The 24,415-nt window shown below is 36.9% G+C and overlaps 1 pseudogene; it reads left to right on the forward strand.

The window, feature by feature from the left end:
* The window catches only part of LOC122360618, a 55,773-nt pseudogene that overhangs the window by 3,770 nt on the left and 27,588 nt on the right, over window positions 1-24,415 (forward strand).

Consider the following 24,415-nt stretch of genomic DNA (forward strand, 5'->3'; position numbering starts at 1 on the left):
TCGCCCTGGACATGGAACACTAGACCAGCTCTATACCCTCTTCAGGATGCTGGAGGGTTCCTGGGAGTTTGCCCAACCAGTCCACATGTGTTTTGTGGATTTGGAGAAGGCATTCGACCGGGTTCCTCGTAGTGTCCTGTGGGGGTGCTCTGGGAATATGGGGTAAGGGCCCTTTGCTATGGGCTGTCCGATCCTGTATGATCAGAGCAGGAGCTTGGTTACGCATTGCCGGCATTAAGTCAGACTTGTTCCCAGTGCATGTTGGACTCCGACAGGGCTGCCCTTTGTCACCGGTCCTGTTCATTATTTTTATGGACAGGATTTCTAGGCGCAGCCGGGGGCCGGAGGGGGTCTGGTTTGGTGACCACAGAATAGCTTCTCTGCTTTTTGCTGATGATGTTGTTCTGTTGGCTGCATCTGGCCAAGACCTACAGTGTGCGCTGGGGCGGTTTGCAGCTGAGTGTGAAGCGGCTGGGATGAGAATCAGCACCTCTAAGTCTGAGGCCATGGTTCTCAGTCGGACAAGGGTGGCTTGCCCCTTCAGGTTGGTGGGGAGTTCCTGCCTCAGGTGGAGGAGTTTAAGTATCTTGGGGTCTTGTTCACGAGTGAGGGAAAGATGGAACGAGAGATCGACAGCTTCTGCAGTAATGCGGTCGCTGTACTGGTCTGTCATGGTGAAGAAGGAGCTGAGCCGCAAGGCGAAGCTCTCGATTTACCGGTCGATCTTCGTTCCTACTCTCACCTATGGTCATGAGCTTTGGGTCATGACCGAGAAAGGACAGATCCCGGATACAAGCGGCCAAATAGGTTCCTCCGTAGGGGTGGCTGGAGCTCCCTTAGAGATAGGGAGGAGTTCCAGTCACTTTCGGGAGGAGCTCGGAGGTAGACCCGCTGCTCCTCCACATCATCCAGAGAGGCCAGCTGAGGTGGCTCGGGCATCTGTTCCGGATGCCTCTCGGACGCCTCCCAAGGGAGGTGTTCGGGCATGTCCCACCGGGGAGGAGGCCCCGGGGAAGACCTAGGACACGCTGGAGGGACTATGTCTCTCGGCTGGCCTGGGAGCGCCTCGGTGTTCCCCCGGAAGAGCTGGAGGAAGTGTCTGGGGAGAGGGGAGTCTGGGCGTCCCTGCTTAGACTGTTGCCCCATGCGACACGGCCCCGGATAAGCGGAGGAAAGAAGAAGAAGAAGAAGTTTCCAGATGTCATAGATCCTATTTTGACCATTATTAATTTATCATTGTCATTGGATATGTTCCCAAAACATTCAAACTGGCTGTAGTTAAGCCTTTTATTAAGAAACCACATCTTGATCCCAAAGACTTAGTAAATTACAGACCAATCTCTAATCTTCCTTTTCTGTCAAAGATACTAGAAAAGGTAGTATCCTCACAACTGTATTCCTTTTTAGAAAAAAATGGTATCTGCAAGGATTTCCAATCAGGTTTTAGACCGTACCATAGTACTGAGACTGCTCACATTAGAGTTTCTAATGACCTGCTTCTATCATCGGATGATGCATTGGCTGCTCTCTTAAATTCTTCATCATCAGTTAGGAACCTAGGTGTGCTGTTTGACAGCAATCTTTCCTTCAAAAACCATGTTTCCAGCATCTCTAAAACGTTTTTCCATCTTAAAAATATATCTAAATTACGAACTATGCTTTCAACCTCTAATGCAGAAATATTAATTCATGTGTTTATGACCTCGAGGTTAGATTATTGTAATGCTTTATTGGGTGGTTGTTCTGCATGCTTGATAAACAAACTTCAGCTTGTCCAAAACGCAGCAGCTAGAGTCCTTACTAGAACTAGGAAGTATGATCATATTAGCAAACATCGGATAGATTTTAAAATCGTAGTTCTCTCATTGAAGTGGAGTGGAGCACTGGATCCCTATCAAACATTGGATAGAATTTTAAAATCGTATTAATTACTCCTTGAGAAATCATCATTGAAGTGGAGTGGAGCAACATTCCACAGGTTGAGACCACTTTTTGTTGCCCCTTTAGCTTGTGTTTGAAATATTGGCTTTGCTCTAACCTAAGCCAATATTAAGATTTTAGCTCCCTTATGTCTTCAGCTTCAGAGCAGAGCACTTATGAATGTTTGCACCAACATTTTATAAAGTTAGCCTTTTTGGTGATGTGTGTTGTTAGATTTAAAATCTCTAATCTCAAATCTTTTTATGTTCTATGTCTCTTCCCTCTTCCTTAAACTTGATTCGGTCCTCGAAGTTCTTTCTGACTATCCATTTAACAGCCTGTCAGGTTCCTGCAAAAACAGATGCTTTGAACTAGTGGAAAGCGAACCCCCAAACTGTCGCTGTGACAACCTGTGTAAAACATACAGTACCTGTTGCCCCGACTTTGATGAACACTGCCTGAAAACAGGTAAGGTTTTTCCTTTTTAATTGGGATATATATAAAAATGTCTGAGGCTGAGGAAGTAATACTTGTACCAGGCTCTGTAACAGTTTCATTTTAATTTCACATGGCTTAGGTTTTATGTTTAAGAAGTGTGTGTGTGTGTGTGTTTTGTTGTTGTTGTTATTGTTGTTTTGTTTCCTTAGCTGGGGGCTTTGAGTGCAGTAAAGACCGCTGTGGTGAAACTCTCAATGAACAGCATGCCTGTCACTGCTCAGAGGACTGCATGGCTAAAGGAGACTGTTGCACCAACTACAGGTCTCTCTGCAAAGGTATGCTTTGAGTGTTTCTGCAAACTGGAAAAATAAAAGTATTTGCAGTTTTTAATGTAATTAGTATAATGTTTATCAGAAATAATTTAATGTAGAAGTTTTAGAATGTTTTGATTTAAGTGGCTATCACCCATTACTGTTATTTTTGATTTGTGTTTGTTATATTTGATTGATTTTGATTTGATTGAGTGTGTATAATCCATATGGGGAAGATGGTTAATAACTTCCAGTCAAGTTCTTAAGAGCTTTTTACCCAGACTACTACAATCATAAGAGTGGGGTCTGGCATGTTTGTGTATATGAAGAAATGTGTCCTGTCACCTCATGTTGTATGACTTCCTCCATGTATTAGGGACATTCCTGGTTGCAGGAAGAGTGTGAAGAGATTAAAAACCACGAGTGTCCAGCCGGGTGAGAGACAATTGTGATTTCAGTAACAAACATCACTAAACTTTTATATTCAACACCAAGTCCACTACACTTATATCTTAGGTCACAGCTGTACTTTACATACTAAAAGACAAGGAAATGTTTATGTATTTAATGCTGTGAAGTGCTGAATAATGGCAAACACTATTAAAAAGAGTTAAGATAGATACTGGGGTTCTGTTTGACCAAAAAACCTTATTGGGAGGACTGGCTGATTAACACAATTAATGTTAATGTGTTTTTAGAACCTAATCATATTAATAGTCAAAGGTTGTTATAAAAAGAGCAAATGAAAGACTTATCTGTCAACTATTGATTAGGACAAATATAAGCAAAAATATACATTTTTAATTTTGTTTGTAACTGAAGAATTAATGTTTATTTCTGTGTATCTAGGTTTGTTCGGCTGCCTATCATCATGTTGTCTGTTGATGGCTTTGTAGGCATCTTACATGAAAAGAGGAAGCATGGTGATCCCCAATGTTGAGAAACTTAGTAAGACTTATGTTTTGTCAACAAACATAACATAAACAAAATCAACAAACTGAAGAAATACTAAGCTGTCAGTCCGTTGAGAAAATATAAAATGTATTACACAATATATATATTCATCAAAAATAAATACCAATTAGTTGTACATAACAGAATTTGCTGAGACGGTATGTACGGTATGTGGATAGTTATACTATCTAACTTTATTTAGGGAGTTGTGTGATAATGTAGTTTATTTATAAAAAGTCAAGCAGTTGTGGACATTATGGTGCTTCTTCAATATTTTTGTGTGTTTGGAATTGACAGCAAGTTGTAATTTCGATAAATAATCTCAAGTAATAAAATGCTGATTTAACACCCTAAACACTAGCCAACAGTCTACAACAAACCTTTTTCTGTGATTTGTCTAAAACCCTAAATTTACTACAGGAAAACTCAATTTAGGGCACAATCTTGTTCAAACAATAAGTTCATGTATTCCACCTGTGCTAAATTAACAATTTATTGTACTAAACGAATGCCTAATGATTGACATTTCTGTTATAGGATCATGTGGAACTCACGCACCATACATGAGACCTGTGTACCCCACCAAAACCTACCCAAATTTGTATACAATTACAACAGTATGTAATAAATGTGTTCTTTGTTACATTTTACAAGTTTTTTAAGACTTTTTTGTAGGATTCAAATTCTACAAAAAGTGGTGTTCATATTAGAACTTAGAAAGCACCACTCTACATGATAATATTTCTGTTGCCTGCTAAACCATGTGATGTGAACCTATTTCTTATGATTTTTTTTTTTCTTTGCATTAGGTCTTTATCCTGAGTCATGGAATTGTGGGTAACTTCGATGCATGACCCTGGCTTTGAGGCCAATTTTAACATTCGTGGGAAGGAAAAGCAGCATCGATGGTGGGGAGGACAACCTGTGAGTTTTTTCAAATGGCACTACACATCACCTCAAAACATCATGGTGCAGTACTGGGAAAAACTTATAATTAAAGGATGAATTGATCAAAATCTGCTGCCATCTAGCAGGATGACAAAGATGAAATGAGGTGGACATTTCAGTGAGACAATAATAAAAGTAAAGCTGTTAGAATTGCCCAGCCAATCACCTGACTTGAATCAATAAAAAGTTTAGAGTTCATAAAAGAGGCCCATGAAACCTTCAAGATTGATGTTTGATGTTTGTTCAGATGTGGTTTTGGCCCATTCTTCCACACAATGCATACAAAGAGTTTCTCCGTACAGTACATCTTGAAACTGTACTAAAATCTGGTACTTAAAAATCTGACAGAGTAGTAAATTGCAGTTTAATACTTTTTTTTTTTCCCTGGGTCATTCATTCTATTACACAGAACTTAATTTCTGAACTAATTTGTATTGCAAGAAATGAGAAAATTATAAGTAGTATCTAAGGGGCACAAGTGTTCTAAAACTGTAAGAAGATCATCTGCATAATGTTTTTTTTTAGATCTTTTGCAAGCTACATGAAAACAAAGAGGACATCTCTAACACATCTGTCAGCTATTAACCCAACAGCTGGAGCCAATTTTCAGTTTTCACTGAACTTTATTTCTTCTGGCTGATTCTATACTCTACTGACAGAGCTGTGACGGTAAATGAGGCCATCATAGATGGAACATCCAGTCTTGTCGCAGTTTTGCCAAAACATGTGAAAATGAACCAACACACAGAACAATAGTCTCTTATATCCCTAGAAATTGTTTAGTTTGATATGAATAAATGGATTTTTACCAAAAAGACTCAGAACAACACGTTTGGTTTGATACCTGTTTTTTCTTCCATTTCTAGATCTGGATAACAGCAGTGAAACAGGGAGTAAAGGCTGGTACGTTTTTCTGGCCAGTGTAAGTCAACATGATCCAAACTCAAATGCAAACAATGTTTGAAGGTAGTTTAAAGTCACATGATTTAAAATCAAGTTTTTAAATAATGTGGCCTATCGAGGAGTGCACATTAGTGCCATTTCATGATTTCAGCTTGGTGGATGTTTAAATGTGTGAAAAAAAATCCTATATATTTATAGTAAATGAGGACTTTTCAAATCTATGGACCATAATGTCATGGAGACATGCAGGTGGGCATGTGGGCTAGTAAAACAAACACCTACAATAACCACAAAGCTTTGACAATTTTTATCCACAGACAAGAATAACTTATATTTTCTTAAAATGACATGAAAATCTAGTTATACAGCTGGCAAAAGTACTTTGTTTTATGAAATCTTGAAATTTTGGCTTGGAGGAAATCGTGAATATTTTTGTTCTGATGTGCTCTCTGGCAAGCCCTACACCTGCCTAGAAGTGAAACACAAAGTTTCCCTCATTGACATTCACAGAGGGCCTTCAGACTGCATTTTTCACTTGTACTTAGAGACAGCCTGAACACTGGTTTGCTAGTAATTTGTGAGAAAAATTTCAACATACATGAAAGGCACTTTTCAGCTGCATACCAAATTCACAGAAGGGCAAAGTGCTTTCAGGACTACTTCCTTTGGCCCCAAACCATGATTGAGAGGCCTGTGCTTGAGTACATAAATTTACTGAACATTAATACAACTGGACAGGTCAGAATGAGTGGAGTTAGTAGTGGAGAGATTGATTGAGATAATCTTTCTAAGCTTTCCTGTTTCCTTGGTATCTTACATAAGACTATTTTTAAGACTCTTATGAACTTATACTTCTATATCTGCAGGTGTTAAACTTAAAGGTTTGCCTAATTGTACTGCCCTGCTGATTCTTTCACACACACATATATATATATACATATTAGTGTGTCTGTGTGTGTATATATACACTTTAAATAGCTATATATTTCGGTTATATACATGTAATGTACAAGAATGTAATGTACAAATGTGTTTTTCATTAACAGTGGCATTCCAATGGAAAGGAGAGTTCTGACCATGTTGCAATGGCTTCATCTTCCGCATTCAGAGAGGTCAGTATGTACTTAGTTGGGGTTTGGTACAAAACCCGGTACCAGTATGGCACTGGTTCCTAAGTAATCAGTATGTACAGAACCGAATCAGAACACATATTTTGGTGGCTCATGTCAGTGCCATGCTTGAATGACAAACCCAACAAATCTTTGTAGTATAGCACGTGTGTTTGTGTGTTTTAACTTGACATAACTTTAACATAAGGGCATCAGAGGAGCATGTGAATGCAGTGAATTACACTTTTGCCCTGATGGCAGCAGATAGCCTTTTGTTATCTAGCTAAAGTTAAGCTGAACATGCTTCAATTAAAATTCCTAAAGCTAAACTTCACTTGTATTCCCATTTTAAACCTGTTGTTTAACAAAAGAGATTATTGTAACCTTTTTATTCCAAAATACCAGTCCGATGCTTCCTTTTGTAATCTATTGTAGCTTTTTGTGACAGAATGATGCAAAAAATGTTCTATAGGCTATTGGTAAAAAAAATACATAGAGAGATTAATTGAATAACAGTGATAAATGATACATTTTTGAGGTTATAGTGTTAATGGCCAGTCTGTCCTTTTTGGAGAAAATTGTATGTATTGTTTTTTTGTTTTGTTTTTCGTTTTAAGGTTAATGAGGTTATCTTAACAGTCACAGTGAGTTTGTTTACATGGACTCTCTTAATGTGATTTATAATGAGATTTTAACAATATTGCGATTTTTTAATTCATGTAAAATGCGTTGTAATTATGTGTTTTTCCTCGTCCATTCTAAACTGTGTTTTTTAAAAAACGCACATGTGCATATACAGCTAAGGAAACCCAGGAGTATGACGATAGAGGAACCAGCGACAAAGCATAATGATAGCGAACCAAAAAATAATAAATTGGTCAATATGTGCCATGTTCAATATAGCAGCATCGTGAGAGATCTTTGATAAGTAAAATGACATGACAATGGCCCTATGTTGTTGAACTTGCGTGGTTCAAACAACGAAGATGCGACAATGTTCAAAAAGTTTACTAATTTGGCTGGTTTGTATCCAGAACAATGCATTGTACTATGGTGCTTAATCAGCTGGCTATGTTGTTGTTCGGGAAACTACTCACAACTTTTATGAACATGGTTGCATCTCTGTCATAATGTTTACAATGAACCTATAAAAATACATAATTTAATTGCATTTTATGTTAATACAATAAATAACTAATCTTGTGACGGGGAAGAATCACACAACAAGGATAGACATTTACATTTAGTCATTTTGCAGGCGCTTTTATCCAAAGCGACTTACAATTGAGAGTACAACAGCGATTCATTTTTGAGAGACAAACAGACAGAGTAAGTGCTTATATCACCCAGTCACAGGGAGTGTTCAAATTAGTACATGCCAGAAGGGAAGGAATAAACAAGGGGGAGGAGAAGTGAGACAGAGACAGTGAGAGTATATATATATATATATATATATATTTTTTTTTATGATGAGGTCAGGTATTGCTGAAAGATGTGAGTTTTCAGCAGTTTCTTAAAGATTGACAGAGATCCAGCATTCCGGATATGTATGCGGAAGATCGTTCCACCAGCCAGGAACAGAGAACGAGAAGTTCTGGAGAGTGATTTCAGCCTCTTTGAGATGGTACCACGAGGCGTCGCTCGCTAGCAGATCTCAGACTTCTAGAGGGTGTGTAGATTTGTAATAGTGAGTGGAAGTAGACCGGTGCCGAGTCTGTGGTTGTTCTATATGCAAGCATCAGTGCCTTGAACTTGATGCGAGCTGCAATAGGTAGCCAATGTAAGGAGATAAAGAGAGGTGTAACATGGGTTCTCTTTGGGCTCATTGAATACCAGCCGTGCTGCTGCATTCTGAATCATTTGTAGAGGTTTTATTGTGTTTGATGGAAGTCCAGCCAGAAGAGCATTGCAGTAGTCCAGTCTAGAAATGACAAGGGCCTGGACAAGTACCAAGGTTATTTTAGGGCTTTGCAATCAAAATACTTTCTGCCCCCTTTCTATTTGTCACCTTTCACTTCTCAGCAAAATCCCAATTTCATGTGCAACTCAGTAAAATTAAGTAACCTTTTACAATTTTTGTTGTAAGTGTGACTTCATGTAGCACCAGGTCCTGGAGAAACATTGTCTCATTTCACTATGCACTGCACAGCTATATGTAGTTAAAAATGACAATAAAAAGCCACTTGACTTGACTAACCTGTATGCATGAACGGTCAAATGCACACAAAATGTGGCAAAATTCCTTATTGCTCTAGACAAGTGTCTTGCACAGAGCTCAGGAAGTGCAGGGGCGAAGCAATGTTGCTAGGGCACTATCTGTGGCCCAGGAGTGGACTACATTGAGCCAAAAGGGCACTTTAGCATAAGCAATTAAAGGGACATGTGCACTTTTGACCATTGAGGCATGCAGGTTACACGATTTTAATGATTTACATGTGAAATTGGGCTTTTATGGACGAGTGAAAGAATCAAAAAGTATTTTGATTAATTGCACAGCCCTAAAATAACATCTTATGACAAACAACAAAACTGTGTGTACTGATAAGCAACTCGGTCCATGTTGGCACCAGAGCATGTGAGGGCATGCACGGCATAAGCAAAACGCTCTGCTAATTTTCAAAGCTCACACTCATTCGGTAAACCAAATCCTGTTCCGATCACACTGTGACATTTTCACCAGTAGGCCTAATTGTGTGTTTTTTTTTTTTTTTTTATAAGGAAATTCTTGAACAATGTCATAATTTGAAGTTAAAATAAAGAGAAGTAATGGATATGTTTTAGGGTGATTTTTCAGCTAGCACATAATTTACATTTAAAATTAGCCTATTAAATTTAAAAAAATGTCTTGTTATTTATTTAATTTTTTTTAAGTAGCTTTTCTAAATAATTAAAACAATAACTGAAAAAGTAGGCTATATTTCATTTCCATCAGGCCTTCTAATAAACTGGTGTTTTTTGAGTCTTGATACTTTTGCATCCATTTTTTTTTTTAAGCAACAAACATTTTCATTATTCAAAATTCCCATTTCATAAAAAATCATAATGATCTTTTTTTTTCATATGTAAATGCTAAGTTTCTATACAGACATTTTCTTGCTGACATAGTGTAGCTGCTTTATGAAACCATTTAGGCCTAGCATCAATATTATGATCTTAATATTTCATTCTTAAAATTATTAGATAGCCCATTTCTTTGCAGATAACTGTATCCTGGGAGGGGGAATGAAACAAAAGCAAAAGAAGTTTGTTTAAAACGAAGGAACTTTTGTGAAAGTATGTAGTGTCACAAGTTGAAGAATCATGCACCAGAGGTGCACAAACAAAAACCCAGAAAGGTGGTTTTATTTACAATGGTGTCAGAAAAACAGTGCAAAACGTCCAAACTGTGTCTTGGTGCTTGTAGTTCTCTTTGTTCTCTTTTTAGTTCAGTGGGTCCATGCTGTGATTACGTGGGGCTGATCAGTCACACTGTGCTGTTTGGAGGGGAACAAGAGACAAGCATTGATCTCTACTCTTGAAAAGACCATGCTCTCCTACTGGCATGCCTCACGAGATTTGAGTTGCCAGTTCTAGATGAGGTGCAGCTGTGACTGATCAGCTGGTGATGGGTGCGGTCAGGTGCTCCTCGTTGTTTCCCAGGGAGACACTGATTGATCCTTGGGACACTCGTCACAGTAGGCTAAATGGGGCTGCATTTCAGCTGGAGTTTTGCCACTTTGGTGGAAACAACAGGAGAGTGCTCCCATGGCTGTCAAGAGCAGCTTGATGGCTTCTATTTACCTGCCAGCAGCAGCAACATTTATGGTGCGTGCCGTCAGCAGCTGAAGAGTTCTGAGTTGCCATCTCCTCATTAGATGCGCTTTTAGAGAAAATCTTTACAGATTATGACGATGATTGATGTTTTGTTTTTGATTGGTTTTATTTATTTTTATTGATTTAAGTAGCCTAATAGTAAAGCTTTCTATTTATTTTATCTGTGAATGCTAACAATGATGAAACAGATGAAATTACCTACATGTCATAGTTATCTTTAATTTATAAAAGTATATGAAAAGTATGAGTATGTACAGCACTCAATGTTTAGTTGGGGCTCCTTTTGCCTGAATTACTGCAGCAATATGGCTTGGCATGGAGTCCATCAGTCTGTGGCACTGCTCAGGTGTTATGAGAGCCCAAGTTATGAGAGCCCACTCTTTTGCGTGGTTGGGTCTGGCATATCACATCTTCCTCTTCACAATACCCCATAGATTTTCTATGGGGATAAGGTCAGGCGAGTTTGCTGACCAAATAAGAACAGGGATTCCATGGTCCTTTAAACTAGGTACTGGTAGCTTTGGCACTGTGTGCCGGTATGCAGGTGCCAAGTCCTGTTGGAAAATGAAATCTGCATCTCCATAAAGTTGGTCAGCAGCAGGAAACATGAAGTGCTCTAAAACCTCTTGGTATTTGGCTGCACTGACCTTGGACTTCAGAAAACACAGTTTTTGTCTATAGCCCAGGCAAGATGCTTCTGACGCTGTCTGTTGTTCAAGAGTGAATTGACACAAGGAATCGACAGCGAAACCCATGTCTTGCATACGACTGTGCATAGTGACTCTTGAATGTGAATCTAATCTTTGTGAATTTCCCCCACATATTTGAATGGGTTTTGTTTAACAATCCTCTCCAATGTGCAGTTATCCCTATTGCTTGTACTATATATATATATATATATATATATATATATATATATATATATATATATATATATATATATATATATATATATATATACATATATATATATACATACATATATATACACATATACATACATATATATACATATATATATACATATACATATATATATATATATACATATACATACATATATATATATATATATATATATATATATATATATATATATATATATATATATATAAAAATTCTACCACATGTTTTCCTTCCCTTCACCTCTCTAATGTGCTTGGACACAGAGCTCTGTGAACAGCCAGCCTCTTTACAGCAATGACCTTTTGTGTCTTGCCCTCCTTGTGCAAGGTATCAGTGGTCGTCTTTTGGACAACTGTGAAGTCAGCAGTCTTCTCCATGATTGTGTAGCCTACAGACTGTGAGACCATTTAAAGACCTTTGCATGTGTTTTGAGTTAATTAGCTGTTTAGAGTGCGGCACCAAATGTCTTCACTATTGAACCTTTTCAAAATATTCACATTTTCTGAGATACTGAATTTGGGGTTTTTCAGTTATATCATCAAATTAAAAGAAATAAACATTTGAAATATATCAGTCTGTGTGTAATGAATAATTATATTAATATACAAGTTTCACTTTTGAATAGAAATACCTTAGTGAAATACCTTTTTGATGATAGTCTAATTATACGACCATGCAAAATTGACATTGCTGTTAAACCATTTCCAATCTTCAATTTTTCTGCTTTTCCTGCAGTTCCTGGATATGCGCTGCTGAGCTATCTGTTGAATTTGAACCACTTAATTTTTGGAAACTAATTTGTAAAGTGAAACTATACACTACTTAAAAATGCAAGTCCTGTAAAAACAATGCATTAAAATGTAAGCACTATTAATTGCAATGCATTTTTTTATTTTTTGATTTGTGAAATTCAAGCTTTTTGTTTAAAATACATTTGGCATTAATTTTGTTGAGACCAGGGTTGAGAAACAATAGGTTAAGGCCCTGATATACCTCAAACAAGCTTCTTTTTGTTATTTGTCTGAGGCAAAAAGAAATTTGAAAAGTGACTGTTTACTGTTTCAGAACATTATGCCCCCATTTTTTTTTTTTTGTGAGCTGGTTCGGCCTGATTTTGTTCAAAAGTATGTCATTTTAGTTTGTTCTTCAAACAAAATCGAAGTATATTGTAGTTATTAGACTTTGCCAAATAGTAACTTATACTATTGCAGTAGTACATAGTGTCATTGTGTTTTAATTTATTTTGTAGCTTTTATTTTTCTTTTTATTATTGATTAAAAAGTAACAGGTGTCTGTGTTTTTGCAGGCCATATGTTTATGCAATGCATTCTGAACAGCTGGATTCCTATGGCCACAAACTAGGACCTCACAGCACTGAGGTAAACAGAATCTACAATAATTACTTAGACCAATGGACGTTGTCACACTTGCTTCAGTCAAACACTTACTCACATAAACATACATGATCATGCTGCAAATTTAACAGCAAAGCAAACAAATTCAGCCCAAATACAAGACTCACTCTATAAACATTATTATGGCTGGGTGTTAAGTTAAATTTTTAAGCAACCATCGAATTTCCTCAATACCACAGAGTAAATACATCTTGTTCTGTAAATAAAGTAGTTAATCTGTAAATAAAGGCATTACTAACGCTGTTATTTTTTACAGTAACGGGTAATCTAATTACTTTTCCCCCGTTACAATGCCATTATCATTACTGATATTAAACTGCTGCTTTACTATAATTATTATAGGCTCATCATAATGGATGTGCAGTGCATACCTGTATTTGACGTTCCGTAAACTGTGAAGGTGCACGGGTCAGCAATGCTTTGACTCACACACGCAAAGAAAGGTGCAGAGCTAGAGAGGCAAGGGTCTTACATAAAACACAGAAGTGATACACAACATGTAAACACTATTTTTGTTGTATTTTTTTTCGAATTCTTCAGCTTTTAAAAACTGCCAGTTTATCTGGTAATGGGCCGAAAGTAATGCGCTAAGTATTATCTTATTGTCTATCACTCACCTATTGTCATCCCCAATGTAATTTTAGCAAATCCATAAACATGCAATGTGATTATTATTCATGAACCAAGCAGCTCATTAATCCTAGTGCATTTTATATTGTTGATATTAGAATAATAATATTTTTTATTATTGAAATGAAAATGCATTCATGGTTATTTTAATTACTAAAGCTATATAAAGCTCTACTCAGTAGTGTAGTGTCCCTTTTATTCAGTTAACATTTATATTGGGAACATCCAAGTTATTTGACATATTTGAATAGTTACTTTCCTTCGTAATTAGTTATTTTTATGTTGTATTTGATGAAACTATTAACTAATTGCAATTTTTTATAGTAACATGCCAACACTGCCAAACTGAAGACTATTTAAGCTTTATTTAACTTATATACACTGATATATTGTGTTTGATTATATTTTGTTCCTTTTTTGTGCAGTGACACAGGAGATGAGTATATGATTCTGTAAAAACAACAAGCTGAAAACTATAAATATTTTATTTTAATCATTTTAACTGTTAGAGTTTATTTAATAAAATTGGTATTGAAAATTTGTTCGGCAACCGGTATATGTCAAGTTATCGATATCAAAGTTTTGAACAATACCCAGCCCTACTTATAACATTTACTTTCCATAATGTGTGAAAAAGTTGGCTTGAAGCTAATTTTCAAATTTTAAGACTGTTGATGTTGCTGGTGTAACTTTGATGTTGAGTAACACAGATGTTGTTTCCTTCTACAGCTAGACAGTGCACTGAAGGACATTGATAAGGTGATTGGACAGCTAATGAATGGCCTGAAACAGATGAACCTGCACCGTTGTGTCAATATAATCTTGGTTGGAGACCATGGTACCACATTTAGACCTGGTTTTGGGTGTCTAGGGATGATACTATTTCATTCAAAATTCTAAATATTTGATTTATATTTTCTTCTTCAGGCATGGAGGAAGCTCATTGTGACCGCACAGAGTTCTGAGCTCCTACATGTCCAACACTGAGGACATCATCCTAATTCCTGGGTCTTTGGGAAGAATCCGAGCCTCGAATCCAAACAACTCTAAATGTGAGTAATTAAAAGGCAAAATGAGAATTCTAGCCTGCCCTGACCTAGTTGCATCAGAAATCACAAGATTTTGTTTATCGATTGTTAAAATATTGTATGTAAATATATATTTACATTATTTTATAAATTATTATTATTATTATTATTTTCTATATAAAAAGGTTTAATTTTATCAAAATACAATACTGCCTGTCTCAATTTTTTTTTTTTTGTCTGTCACTTAGGTTGTGTGGTCAATTGGTTGATGTTAATTAAATGTCAAGTTGCTAAGTCAAATGCTCTCAACACGTTTTTCTCTTGTGAGGACATTAGAATAAAGTGCACTATTTTCAGGAATAAAAACAATTAAGTTTACCTCTCTTTTTTTGTTTCTAGATGATGCCAAAGCAATTGTAGCAAACCTTACGGTGAGTACCTTTTATAAAATACTTTATAATAGTAAAGTATAATGTAAATTTACAAAAGTATACAAAGGCCGTGTCCAAACATGCAAGGGTATTTTTATTTTAGAAAATTTCTTTATAAAAAATCTGTCAAAATGCACATCATACCAACAGGTGGTGATATAATCTCAAACATAAAGCCATGTTTGCCAATCAAAAGCCTGAAAAGGTTTCCAGTAGGAGAAGATGCTCCCACGTCACGAGCCTAAGGCTTTGTCCAAATACCCACACTCACGGTCTTTGTACTTGGAACACTTGATATATTTAAATGGTGTAGTTCATGTATTTGGCTGTGTTCAAGTGGGTGTGAAGATCCAAAGTATGCATGTAGAATTTCTTACCTCATGGTACACACTTAGTGAGTCCATGTTAGTCCAGGTAGAGAAGCGGTTCTCACTGTCTATGGAGGGTCAGAAAGATCTTTCATAAAAAAAAAATTAATTTGTGTTCTGAAAAGGTTCGGAATGACATTAGGGTAAGTAATTAATGTAAGAATTTATTTTGGATTAACTAACAAATAACCGCATTTGTGTGGACATTGCCTAAGCCAAAATCAAAGTGAAACTCCATGCTTAATATAATATCTTGCACCTGTGGTTACTCTGCTACCACACCTCTGTTAACTGACATTATATGACATCTACTAAAAAAAGTTGAATAAATATCTTTGGTTCTCCTATAGTGTAAAAATCCGACCAGCACTTCAAACCATACTTGAAGCAGCATCTTCCCAAACGTTTGCATTATGCCAACAATCACAGAATTGAGGAGGTTCACCTGATGGTCGAGAGGAAATGGCACATATACGGTAAACTACCTACCACAAAATTACTTTTAATAATCATGTTTAAAATAGTTAATATGTCCATTTTTTTTTTTATTGATAAAGATACATAAACCTAACTATGCAAAGATGATTTTCTTAATTAGTGCTTTTGTAACAGAGCAGACAAGGCAAGAAATGTGCAGATCCATCTACAGATTTTTATTATAAGACATGGTCAGCAATACAGGCAGTAAGCAAACAGGTATGTCCAAAGTAAATCACAAGAAAAGTCTAGGGAACAAGCGAGGGTCAGTCGACAGCAATCCAAGCAATAGTCCAAATAGGGGCAGAGTCCAAACTGATGACCGGGGTATCCAAGAATACTAGGCAAAAGGTCATACATGGGAAAAACAGACAAGGCAAAAGTAGTATATAGCTAGGGTAACTCGAAATGGTTCCATGGAGTGCTGTTAGTAGGAGAGCGATGCATGCAAACAATACTTTGATCAATGGTAAGTCTATAGCAGGGTTCCTCAAATCTCACCCTGGAGGTCCAATGCACTGCAGAGTTTAGCTCCAACCTGATAAAACTCAGCTACCTGTGATATTTTTTTCCAATGATCATGAAGACACTGATTAGCATGATCAGGTGTGTTTGACTGGGGTTAGAGCTAAACTCTGCAGGAAAATGGATCTTTAGGTCCACATTTGAGGATCATTGGTCTGTAGCTTCAGTAGTGTTTAATTGAGTGCAGCTGTGTAATCGGGTGATTGTGATATTGGTGACAGCTGTCTGTATGCAGTCAGTGTAATGGTTGATGGGAAAATGTAGTCCAGGAAGGTGTGCCACAGTCTGAATGGTGTAAGAGTCAAAATAATGCGAGGGTGACCTCTAGTGTTCAATGGACTGGAATCGTGACAGATTAATTTTCAAATAACAATATTTTAATTAACTTGGCTAAAATGCAAAATTACAGATTTAACAATTAAAAAAACAACATATATTATCTATTTATTTCGTAATAATAGCATAATGAAATAGATCTGGCAGTCCACTGCAAAATCCAGTCTTTTGCCCTTCTGCTTTGGAAAGCATCAAATAATTTTAAAATTCAATCCAATGAAGGAAGCTAAGTAGCCAAACACAGACATTTTTGTTGATTTCTAAAACGTGATATCAAATAGAAGGTTTTAGGTTTGGCTGCCATGCCAAATAATGTGCCTGCTAGCTTTTCTGATTATATTGAGTGTTTTTGTGAACATATATGCTATAATAAATAACATTTTATAATAAGGTTCCATTATTTGATGCATTAAAGTTTTAGTTAATTATTGTAAAGTGTTTGTATATAGTCAGACTATAGAACTGTTTGTTTTCTTTTCCCATGTGTTCTGTGACCTAGCTTCTGTAAATCCTCATTTGAATTAGTACATAAACTGTTTAGTCCCGTGTTCCCTTGTCCGGTCTACTATGTCCCTACGTGTGTTCCAACCTGTCTGACCTGTGTTCTCCCTTTTGAGGATTATTATCATCTTCATGCATTTCATTCACCATAGAATGACAGAAGACGAAACCAAAAGTGAAAGTAACAGTGTGTTTTCTCATATTTTTGTTTTTGGAAGTATTTTGGTATAATTTTTGGTTCCATCAGATGTGGCTCATCAGCTCTTCATACACCATTCATTAGCATGAGTTACCGCATGCGTTCTGAAAAAACAAGGCCACTTTAAATAGTGCTGATAAAGTTGTTACATATCTGTGGTTTCCTGTCTGTGTTTTCCTCAGTCTCTTTAGTCATTCTGTTCTGGTGTGTCTAGTCATCATTCTCATTTCTATGAAGTCTATGTCAAGTTGATCTACATTTCTGGATTTCTGGAAGTGTGTAATTAGGGTTGGAAGACAGAGTTTGGACAGTCCTGCTTTTGATTATCTCCTTTTGTCTTTGTGCATTTGGAACTTACCAGCCAGTGAGTAAGTTAATTTATATAAATAAATACATATTTTAAAATGTTGTATTAAAAATGATAAATACTGTATTATTCATTTATTACACACAGTTTGTGATACCTAATGCATTAACCTTGTTATAAACAGCAAGCATGAACCTCATTAAATGTTCTTTGATTTCTGAATAAATTCTTTAAACAGTGGTTCAAGAGGATGTGATGCTGTTTCTTCAAGAGTCAGTGAGGGTCAGTTTTTAGGATTTTGTAGCTTCTGAGAACCTGATACATTTCACTTCTGGAGACTCCAGGAAGGTTGCAGTTCTGGAAAATAATGGCACTTGGAACTAAATGGTTCCTGATGGTTCTCACCTAATTCTTGACATTAATATTGAATTGTTTTGCAGTTAATGTAACTTTTCTTCTCCACCTATTTTTTGTGATTATTTTATTAGTATTGCATCCTTCTCATGAACATTTGATAAGTTTTAACTTTTAATCAGAGTTCAATCTCTATTTGTCTAATTTTATCTGGAAAAAGAAACTTGCCTAATAATTTTGAATATAAGGGACCTAAATATAAGGAGTCTGACTTTCTGCCTTCCAGGACAATTAAATATCACTTACATATGATTAAATACAAAATCAATAGTAGTAATTAAGATTAATATGAATTGTTAAAAATAAAATGTGACCAGGTTTTTAACTTACCTAATAATTTGGACCACAATGTTTTTCTTTTCATTAGATGTTTCTAAGGACACCATAGTTCCTAGTATGCTCATTTGATACTAAAATAAGTTTAGAAACTCCAATAAATAAATAAAAAAAAGATCAATGTAATTAGCCAATAGCTTATAACTCTTCCACCATAGATGAGGATGAAAAAAACGGAGAGGCAGGTTCAGCAACGGTTCCTCACAGCAGGGCTGACTACCTCCTATGTTTGGCTTGGCTAAGAGTAGCACCCCAGTGAATGAAAGCATTGAGGCAGACTGGTGAAGATATAGTCCTGTCTAATCGGTGGCTCCAAAGTCATGAAGTAAACTACTTTATTGCTTGGACAGTCTCACCTGGCCTGTAGGTCTTTGCATGATGCAGACAGTTAAATTAAATTAAATAGAGCATTTATGAGTAGTCTCATTCATTATTTGAAGATGCTGTTTGCTGTATGGAACACTTGTGCAACTTATGCAACTTGTTGCTGGAATCGCAGATTTTACTTTAGTTTATGCTTTCCAAAAACTAAAAATTAAAAGTTTACAGCACAGTGATTACTGAGGTTTAGTGTGCTTCAGGTTTCAAATAATTTAGCTCTGCCACATAGCTTTACCCAGCTTATTCAGTGGACTGAATTTATTTAAATACTGATTTATTCTAAGGAATTCAAACACTGGACTTAATATATAGTATTTTGTCAGGATCCTGCCATGACTGCCTTGTCTCGTCAATGTTTTAATGTTTTTTTTTTTAGTTTTTTTTTTATTTGTTTTGTGTCTTTGTTTGTCTGCAACATTCTTTATTTGTCCCACCACCTTGTTTCCCCTGGTCACAGCCCCTTTTTTAGTCTATGTCTACTTGTTTTGTCTTGGTCTTGAAGATATCTTTTGATCTTGCTGAATTGTTTTTGATCTCTTATCTAATTATTTCATTTTTCTCTTATTTTGTCTTTGGTTTTTTTTTTATTTGGTGCATTCTAATCCTAGTTTTGTTACCCCTTTTGACATTGGTTTTAATTAATCTATTTAGATTTTGGGTCCTCTTTGAGATTACTTTGACTAGTTTAGGATTAGAGTTATCGTGTTTTGTCCTATCCTGTCCTTTACCAGGATTCCCTAGCCGGACCTGGAAGCAGCTATCCACTCTCACGTGTCAAGTCTCTTGTTCTGTGAATTCCTGTCTTGGTGGCTAGACTTCTTGCCTAGCTCTTCCTCTAGAGCTGCCACCTCAGCAGGCTCAGTGGACGTTCATGGCAAGGAGCTTGGAGTATTCCGACTCTACTTTAATCTCTGCTTGGGGCGACCCCCTACCACAATAGGAAATTGACTTCTTCTAAATATTTGCACCATAGCAGGGACTCCAGAGTCAGCCTGCAGAGAACATGCCACCCTCCCTCTCCCGTCGCGTCAAATTCAAGGCCCTCTTTAGTCTTCCACTTTGAAGCATGAACTGAGGAGGAAATAGTAGCTAAGACTGCTGCATCTGTTTCAGAGTCCACCGTGTTAACTGCAGTTTATGTACAAGGAATCGTAGCAGAGGATTCTAGGTCTGTTCCAGTTATCCCTGAATCCATCCAGTCTTCTTCAGTCACCTCAGAACCAGACTGTAGCAACCAACCTGCTCTCTTACCTCACTGAGTCAAGTCCCAGATCATCATCTGACTCCAAGGAAGCGCAAGTCAAGAATAAGGAACAGATTGAGCCCGCTTCTGCCAGCCCGGAGCCAGTCAAGTTTAATTCAGTTATTTCAGAAGCAGTCAAGCCCACTCAAGTCATCGCCTACTGTCGAGTCCACTCAAATCCTGCCAGGATTGGTTAAGGTAACTTTAGTTATTCCTGAGTTGATTGATTGAGAGGGTTGCAGTCATTCAAGAAGTGGCCTGTTGTGCACCCTTGAGCCCAACAGAATGTAAGATGAGGGCACAAATTGTGCAGCCAAATAGAAAAAACCTGACACTGCACCATCTGAATTATTTATGAGGCCTGTTCTGTCTAAGGTGGGCACTCAAATCAGCTTAGCTGCCTTAACTGAAACTGTTCTTGACCTGTCCAGAGCATCTCACCCTGCCTGTTATGGCCTTGTGGGCTATCTCAGAACAACAAGAAAGTTCTGTTTTGCCCACACACTAATCCGGTTTGTCATGCCATGCCTGTCTGTAACGTCATACCCTCTAATCCTGTTCTGGCCACCTTTTCTCCCCCTCATTCTCCTTGCTGTCTTGTCTATGTCTTGTTAATAAAATGCCCTTAGATCCTCATTTGCACCTGGGTCCCATTTTATGCAGATCCGTGTCATCTACAAATACTAACTTGTTTTTATTTATATTTTATTATATTTGCTTGTGTTTTAAAAATTATTTCTATAGTTGAAAAATTGCTCCATGTCTTCCACAAATGTTTTTTTCTTTGAGGAAAGAACATTTAATATACTACTTGTCTCCTGATACAGGAAGTTCTATGAATCAAAAAGGAATCATGGGAAATGTGGGTTTGCTGGTGATCACGGATATGACAATAAGATCAACAGCATGCAGGTATGTTTGAATTGCAATTTTCATAGATACAACTGGAAATGTTGTGCAGGTACTTTTGTGACTTGCTTTCTTTTCAGACCATTTTCCTTGGATATGGACCATCTTTCAAATTCAAGACAAAAATTCCACCTTTTGAGAACATTGAGCTTTATAATGTCATGTGTAGTAAGAATCTTTTTCATTTTGTAGTAATCCTCCTGACTAATTCTGATTACATCATTAATTTAGATTTTCAGCACAAAAGCACTCTCTTTATAATTATGCATAATGTTTCGGGTCTCCAGGTCTACAAGACAGGAAAATTATGCTCATAATATAAACATGACAGTCAACTGACATCATTAACAAAATGTAAAGTATTAAGTTAGAACTGAGACAGGACAGACTGGGAATTGGGTTACAAAAAACAACGATACAAAAACGTGAACAGTAGCTTGCTGTTTAGTTTATATTCCCCATAATTATCTCTTGCTAGCACATTAATTTTCAATATCAATGTATGAATGCAATAGTGTAGAGGAAAGTGTGCATTTGACCCGCTCTGGTGTCAAGAATGAATTATGTATTATATGAATTGATTTAAAGCGGATATGTAACATAAATTTTACATGTTATTAAATTTAAATAAATATATTTCTATTTAGAAATTTAAAAATAACTAGAGCAAATATGTAAAAGTTTTTCACTACCCTAAAAATGCATACTTGGAATAATGCTTGATTGTTTAATGCTTTACAGTGTGCCAAAACATACATTTTTTTGTCACTGTGTATCCCAGATCTCCTTGGTTTGAAGCCTGCCCCTAATAATGGTACTCATGGTAGCCTTAACCAGCTTTTGAGGGCCCCTGTATACATACCCAGCATGCCTGAAGAAGTGAGCAAGCCAAACACTGCAGGACCAGTCACAGGTTTTAATGATGACCTGGGCTGCACATGTGAAGATAAGGTCAGCGATAGAGTATTTTCAGATCTCTTCTCTTTTTTTTAAATTTCTATTAGGAAACTATGATTTTGAACACTTAAAATAATAGGTTTGTTAAGGTAAAAATTACTATTATGCTAATATTGTTGTTCATACTTACCCTAATATTTGGCTTTGGTGTGTAAATTTTTTTATCAATGTAAAAAAAAACTAACTACTCCATATCATATTTGGGGTTCCTTACTGATGCTTATAAAGTCTTTGCTTCATGTGCATGTACTAGAGATGCATGGATGAGCTAAAATGTCACCCGAATCCTCTGCTTCAAGTAAATTATCCACCTGCCATGGAAGATGGAACCAAACTTTGTCAAAGCCATAAGGGGGTAACGGTAAATAAATAGGCAACACTGATAATAGGCTGCTTTTAAATGAACATTTACTAATAAAACAAAAGGTTCTTTTTTTTTGACAGATTATAGCCTACACTTTCTTAAACATAGCATAGCATAAACACAGGCTTTACTCCTTTCAAACTTTATCTGTAATGTCACTGTTTCTGTCACTGCAACTTTCCTAACAGGCAAACACACAATTGTTTCTATGCCTGATGGAAAAAAGTGTTAAAAAAAAAACGACCATTATGTAGAGAATATTTATTAGAGAATATATTTGATTTCTTATCCTCCTGCAACCCATCCAAAATGAATTATAATGCTGTTTTTTTTTAGTGTTTTTTATCAATGTCTGTATTTTTTTTCTCCTTAAGTCCTGCTTGCAAGTTGACTTCTGTTTATTTCTGCTTTATTTATTTATTGTTTTTCTCTAAAACTGCCTAGATCAGAGATTTTTCAAAATGTTCTTTGAGCCTCCCCAAAACTCCAAATGTAGCACTCCTTTTATTCCTAGTTTTAGGAATGCCCTTGAGGCCAAAATAAAGATGTCTTCCACTGAATGTCATAAATTATTTACCAAGTATGTACTAATTTTTTTTTTTTTTTTTTTTTTTTTTTTTGGTTCTGCTTCTGAGAGTTGATCAAAATATTCATTGTTTGAAACAAGTCATTGCTGCAGTTCCATGCATGTTTGTATGGGTCTTTGTGTTGGTTACCTGACAGAAAACTATGAATTTAACTAATTACTTAAATCAGCTGGGTTAAATAAAGAAGACATCAAAAAACATGTGCTGGGGAGGCTCAAGGAAAGGTTTGGAAATCCCTGGCTTATATGTAGTTTCGGTTAATTCAGATTTCTTTTTACTGGATTCTTTTTTATTGATTTATCCCCTTGCCTCTAAAAGTGCTTTTGCCTTCTGCTCAGATGTAGATCATTTGCTGGAGGTTTTCACCTTTAATCTTTTTGCAGTTGCGTTCAAAAGTAGAGGGCAGAGGGCACTGAAAGTGACCCTAGTAAGAGGATATAACCTGGAGTCACTGTGGCTCTGTCTGTTACAGAACAAGGTGGAAGAGCTTAATCAACGACTGAGACAAGTTATTGATGGTAACTCCCTTCCCTTCTCTTTGGACTGGGACTGTGATGCTGAATGAGTTGTTTGATGTACATTTAACTTTCTTAAAAAATATGTATATATATATATATATATATATATATATATATATACATACATACACACACACACATACACTCACTCACTCACTCACCCACTGGCCAATCACATGGCAGCAACTTGATGCATTTAGGCATGTAGACATGGTAAAGATGATCTGCTGCAGTTCAAACTTAGCAGCAGAATGTGTAATGATCTCATCCCTACACTGCTATGCCACTCCCAACCTGCAGGGGATGCCCTCCTTAAACCCTTTAGTTATGCTTCCCCAAAGACTCTAGATGGCACCATTGTACCTAAACTTGTTTAATACGCTCTTCATTAGCCCTGATTCCCTGCACCTGTGTTTAACCCTTTATAAGTGTGCTTGCTCTCTGCATCTATGTTCAGTCTTGAGCCTCGTACTGTGGTCGCCGGCTTGCAAGTCAAGTTTGTACCTTATTGTACCCTTTTTTGACCCCTGTGTCTAATTTCTGTTCCTTGTTTTACGGAAGCTCGGCTATCCAAGTTTGTTTGTACTTTGTGACTTTAGTTTCATTAGTAAAGATATTTTTTGTTTGAAGACTCAAGTCTCCTGGCTCTTTTGCTCTTCTGCTCTTGGGTTTCAATGCCTGGAAGTTAGCTCAGTAGCTAATACCACCTGCTCAGAACACCAGAGATCAGGGTTCTAGTCCCGCCTAGGGTGACCCGTGACAGCAAGACTGAACCATGGAAGGAAACCCAGCAGAAGCAACTTCACCTCCTTCTAATGTGGATCGTATTTTAACAGCCCTCTCAGATCAAGCAGCAACCATACAGCGGCATGACCAGGCACTGTCTGAGATCCTTCATCTTTTAACTCTACAGTCTCAAGCCTCCTTATCCCAGGAACCTCAACCTCCTTCTGAGCAGTCTAACAGACCCATGTTGGCTGTCCCGTCCGAGCCCAAGTTACCAGCACCAGAGAGGTATGATGGCAGTCCAGAGAGATGCAGAGGATTCATTACCCAGTGTACTCTGGTTTTCCAGCTCCAACCCAGCAGCTTTCCAACTGAAAGTAGCAAGGTGGCCTACATGATTACTCTACTTACAGGCAAGGCTTTGGACTGGGCCTCAGCTTTGTGGGATCAGAGAGCTCTAC

The sequence above is a fragment of the Puntigrus tetrazona genome, chromosome 16 (genome assembly GCF_018831695.1).
Source record: "Puntigrus tetrazona isolate hp1 chromosome 16, ASM1883169v1, whole genome shotgun sequence".
Classification (NCBI taxonomy): Eukaryota; Metazoa; Chordata; class Actinopteri; order Cypriniformes; family Cyprinidae; genus Puntigrus; species Puntigrus tetrazona.